Genomic DNA, 5932 nt, shown 5'->3' with positions numbered 1-5932 from the left:
ATATAATGTTTGCTTATTTTTATATATAATGTATACTTATTTTTCTATATAAATATTTTACTTGTTTTATATATTAAATACATTATGCATATATGTATATATATATGTGCATACATATATATATATTATAAACTTTTTTTTATATCCCTAATCCATAATTATTTATAAATTTTTTATTCTATATATGGCAAAACTATAAATTTAGAGATCCACGGAATACTGGGATGGTTTGGGTGGGAAGGGAACCTCAAACCCCAGCCCGGTTCCAGGATTCTGGGATTCTTTTCCAGTAATTCCGGGGAATTTCCACCACTGGAGACCGCTGGTCGTGGCCGTGGCCGAGGGGCTGACCCTGCTCCTCGTGGGCTTCTCCTGCTGGTGGAGGGAGAATTCCCGGGAAGGTTTGTCCGGAATGTCAGGCTAGGATCCCAAATTAGGGGGTTCTGACCCCAAACCGACCCTTGGAACCCCAAAATCTGTGAGTTCTGGCATCAAAAAAATCCCCAAAATGCCCCAAATCCCACCCGTTTCCTTGCAGGATAATGGGGGTTACAGGCGGTTCCCAAATCCCGCCGGCCGCCAGCGCCCCCAAAATCCCGGAATTCCCATCCCTGTGGAATTCTCCTCCTGGAAACTCCAGCAGCCACCGGGATCCATGGAATAGAAATATCCTGAAATTCGGGGTTTTCCCCCCCAAGATTCAACCCCCAGCTGCGCTTCGGAGCGAAGATTTGGGGATGGAAAACTCCGGAAGGGATGGATTTGGGATCGGGCAGGCGTGGGAATTCTGTGGGGTTTTCAGGGTTTGGAAATTTGAGAATTCTTTTCTTTTTTTATTGCTTTTTTATTGGTGCAAATACAACTGGCCTGCGCAATAAACTTGTTTAATTAATTAATTGGCTGATTCGAGCCTGAATTACACCTCGGGCACAGGAAGAGAGAGAAACGCCCCAATTCTCACTCTTGGATAGAGACTCCAAACCTCCCTGATGGAATTTGGGGCTTTCCCACCAATTTAGAGCCACCAGGACGAGCGTGACCTGCCCTTCCCTGGGCAAAAACTTTGGGTTCTCTTCCCCCAAATCCAGGTCCAGCCTGGGAAACCTCTCCAGGATCCAATCCCAACGGATTTTTTAAATTCCAAGTTCATTTTCTTTTCTCTCTGCCGCAATCCACGAGCTCAGACCTGCAGACGCCTGAGACATTTTGGGATGATAAAATCCCCTCAGATCGGTGGGAAAAGGATGGGAATGGGAAAGTTTAGTGTGGCCTGGCTCCTGCCACAGAGGGGTCGCCAAAATCCCTCATTCCCTGGGCCAAAATCCAGCGGATTTGGGATTTTTAAGTCATTCCAGATCTCAGGAAATAAACCCACTTCTCGTTTTTCCTCTTTGAAGTCCCTGTGGGTTCCCTTGGGAATTCAGGACCAGGGGATGAGATCCTGAAATTCCGCAGGGATGAGGTCGGAGTCCAAATCCCGACGGCTTTCCTGAGGCTGCAGGTGTGGGAATGACCCTTCCTGGCTCCACGGGGGTGGGAATGACCCTTCCTGGTTCCACGGGTATGGGAATGACCATTCCTGGTTCCACGGGTATGGGAATGACCATTCCTGGTTCCACAGGTGTGGGAATGACCATTCCTGGTTCTACGGGTGTGGGAATGACCATTCCTGGTTCCACAGGTGTGAGAATGACCATTCCTGGTTCCACAGGTGTGGGAATGACCATTCCTGGTTCCGCGGGTATGGGAATGATCATTCCTGGTTCCACGGGTGTGGGAATGACCATTCCTGGTTCTACGGGTGTGGGAATGACCATTCCTGGTTCCTTTGGTGTGGGAATGACCATTCCTGGTTCCACGGGTATGGGAATGATCCTTCCCAGGACTCCAGCTGTGGGAATGACCGTTCCCATTGGATCCTCCACCATTCCCAGCTCCAGGCGCATCCAGAGCCTCTCTCCCTTCTCCCACCGCTCCAGGATCCTGCTGGAACTCCTTCAGCACAGCCTGGAATTCCTTCCCTGTGTCCAGCCCTTGTTTGACCATCCCACACCACTCCGGCCACGCCGTTCGTTCCAGAGAGTTCCCCCTTATTCCTCTGGGGGTGCTGAGGGATTCCCAAAGGATCCCCCAGGATCAGCAGTGATTCCAGCTGGGAATGGATCCCAGGGAGGCTCTGGGGTTGCTCAGGGATCCCCTAAGGATCCCTCCAGGATCTCCAAAGGATTTTCCAGGATCAGCAGTGATTCCAGCCAGGAACAGATCCCAGGGAGGCTCTGGGGCTGCTCAGGGATCCCCAGAGGATTTCCTGGGATTCCCAAAGGATTCCCCAAAATCCCCAAAGTGTTTTCTGGGATCAGTGGCGATTCCAGCCAGGAACGGATCCCAGGGAGGCTCAGGCCACGGGAAGGGTCACACTGGCATAAACCGTGGTGGGCTCCTTGGGGGGACAAAAACGGGGACACAAAGGGGTCAGCGAGGTGGCCGGGCTGGGGGTGCCCCACGGGGGGAGTGGCCGCAGCGTAGATGGTGGTGCAGGACACGGGGGTGGCGCTGGGGACGGTCCCTTTGGGCTTCTGAGGGAGGGGACAAAGGGTGGGCAGTGACCCGAGGGTCCCCACGGGGCCACCCCGGTCCTGCTGGACCTTTTCCTGCCAGGGCTGTGCCCAATGGGGCTCGGGAAAGGGGGAAAATCCCGGAGTTTGTCCCCAAAGCCACCGTGGGATGTTGGGGACTCAGTAAGTTGTGTCACTCAGCTTTATTCCCCCTTTTCTTCACCCTTTTTCCCCTATTTTCTACTCCTCTTTTACCTTTTTCCCCCCTTATCCCCTTTTTCCCCATTTTCCCTATTTCCCCCCATTTTTTCCCATTTTCCCCCCTCACCTGCACCCGCTGCACCTGGGCGTAGATGGTGGCGCTGGCCGGAGCGGCCTGGGCGGTGTCCGGGGTGACCTGGGAGGGCTCTGGGCCATCTGTGGGGTGGGGAGGGGTCGCACAACGCCGGGGTCAGCCAGGTTGGAAGAGAATTCCAAGGTCACCGGGTCCGAGCGGTGCCCGGTCCCCCCTTGGTCATCCCGAGCAATCTCCAGGAATTCCTCGGACACTCCAAAGTTCCCTGAGCCCCTTCCAAGCCCTTTTCCCTTTTCCAGGAGGGATTTTCCCAAATTTCCAGCCCTGGCACAGCTCGAGGCCGTTCCCTCTTGTCCTGGCCCCGTTCCCTGGGATCAGATCCCAAATTCCCTCTGGCAGATCCCAAATTCCCTCCGGCAGATCCCAAATCCCCCCCGGATCCCCTTTTTCTCCAGCCTGAGCCCCCCCAGCTCCCTCAGGAATTCTTCTTCCAGGATTTTCTCTGCCAGGAACTCGTCCTGGGTCCCTCGGGGCGGACCTGGGAGAGGATCCCAGTGATCCCAATGATCCCAGAGATCCCAATGATCCCAATGATCCCAGTGATCCCAGCGATCCCAATGATCCCAATGGTCCCAATGATCCCCACAATCCCAATGATCCCAATGATCCCAGCAATCCCAGCGATCCCAGTGATCCCAGTGATCCAAATGATCCCAATGATCCCAGCGATCCCAGTGATCCCAGTCATCCCAGTCATCCCAGCGATCCCAGAGATCCCAATGATCCCAGGGATCCCAGTGATCCCAGTGATCCCAGTGATCCCAGTGATCCCAGCGATCCCAATGATCCCCACGATCCCAACGATCCCAGCAATCCCAGCGATCCCAGAGGTCCCAGCAATCCCAATGATCCCATTGATCCCAGCGATCCCAATGATCCCAGTGATCCCAGTGATCCCAGTGATCCCAGTGATCCCAGTGATCCCAGTGATCCCAGTGATCCCAGTGATCCCAGCAATCCCAGTGGTCCCAGTGATCCCAATGATCCCAGGTGATCCCAGGTGATCCCAGTGATCCCAGCGATTCCAGTGATCCCAGTGATCCCAGAGATCCCAGCGATCCCAATGATCCCAGTGATCCCAGTGATCCCAATGATCCCAGTGATCCCAATGATCCCAGTGATCCCAGGGATCCCAGTGATCCCAGTCCCACCTCCTGTCCCTCAGGTGGCCGCCTGGGGACCGGTCACAGCCAGGGCTCGATGACCTCGGAATTCTTTCCCAGCCTCTGGAATTTTGGGGCTCAGCCCCTGGGGACCCCCACCCGCCCCAGGAGCCCCCAAACTCACGTTTGGCCGAGCGGGTGGCCCTGCGGGTGACAACGGCCACGATGACCATGACGATGATGATGACGATGATGACACTGAGCACCACCAGAGGCACCAGGAGCTCTGTCCTCACCCCGGGGACACCTGGGACAGCAGGGGACACACAGGGCAGGTGGCCCCGGGTCACCCAGAGCCTTTTGTCACCTCTGCCACCTGATTTTTGTCACCTGTCCCCTGATTTGGGGGCTGATTTCCGTCGCTTTCTCCCCTGACTTTGGGGCGGGTTTTTCTCACCACTGCACCCTAATTTTGGGCCTGAATTTTGTCACTTTGTCACCGGATTCGGAGGCTGATTTTGTCACCTCTGTCACCTGATTTGGGGTTGATTTGCTGCAGAACAGGAAGCAAAGGGCAGGAAATGCCTCTGAGCTCTCTTTATTTGCCTCATTTGAGCTAAAAACCCACTGGGGGCTGGATGTGGGGTCGGAAAAAAAACCCCTAAAATCTCCGTGGTGGCTTTAAGGGGGCTCAAGGGACAGAAATATCTTCAATGTTCATAGAAATATCTCCAATATCCGTAAAAATCTCCTGTCTAAAGGGGGATCCCATTAATCCATAGAAATATCTCAAATATCCATTAAAATGTCCCAAAATTCCCACACAAATCTCTCAAATTTCCACCCAAATCCATCAAGTTCCCACCCCTGTGCCGACAGCGTGGGGACATCTCCAGAGCTCCCCTCCCACCCCACAATCCTGGAATTCTGGGATTCTGGGACTCTGGGAATCTGAGGTTCTCCGTTTCTGGGGTTCCAGGACTCTCGGATTCCAAAATTCTGAGATTTTGGGTTTATGGGGCTTTGGGATTGTGGTATTCTGGGTTTCTGGGGTCCCAGGATTCTGGGAATATGAGATCCCAGTGTTCTGGAGTTACAGGATCCCAGGATTCCAGGATTTTGAGGTTCTGGAATTCCAGGATTCTGGGGTTCTGGGATTTGGGGGTTCCAGGATTCTGGGGTTCTGGAATTCCAGGATTCTGGGGTTCTGGAATACTGGAATAATGGGGATTCCATTGTTCTGGAATTCCAGGACTCTGGGATCCTATTATTCTGAAATTTCAGGATTCTGGCATTCTGAGATTCTGGAATTTCAGGATTCTGGGGTTCTGGGATTCTGGAATTCCAGGATCACGGGATTCTGGGATCCCAGAATTCTAGGGTTCCAGGTTTCCAGGGTTCTGGGGTTCCAGGGTTCCAGGAATCCAGGATTCTGGGATTCCGTGATTCTGGAATTCCAGGGTTTCGGGATCCCAGGATTCCAGGGTTCCAGAATTTCAGGATTCCGGGGTTCCGGGATCCCAGGATTCTAAGGTTCCAGAATTCTGGGATTCTGGGGTCCAGGGGTACTGGAATTCCAGGATTCTGGGATTCTATGATTCTGGAATTCCAGGGTTCTAGGATTCCAGAATTCTGGGATTCCATGACTCCAGATTTTCAGGATTCTGGGGTTCCGGGATCCCAGGATTCTAGGGTTCTGGGATTCCAGAGTTCCAGGGTTCCGGGATCCCAGGATTCTAGGGTTCTGGGATTCCAGAGTTCCAGGGTTCCAGAATCCCAGGATTCTAGTGTTCCAAGATTCTGGAATTCTGGGATTCCAGGGTTCCGCGACCCCAGGACCTACCCCTGTGCCGGGCTCCGCACCGGGCGGTGTCGAAGGTGGCGCGGGCGCTGCTGACGCGGTTCCGCGCGGTGCAGAC

Source organism: Geospiza fortis, unplaced genomic scaffold (genome assembly GCF_000277835.1).
Source record: "Geospiza fortis unplaced genomic scaffold, GeoFor_1.0 scaffold735, whole genome shotgun sequence".
NCBI classification, from domain to species: Eukaryota; Metazoa; Chordata; class Aves; order Passeriformes; family Thraupidae; genus Geospiza; species Geospiza fortis.
The sequence above is the reverse complement of the archived record's forward strand: the minus strand, read 5'-3'. Positions refer to the sequence as shown.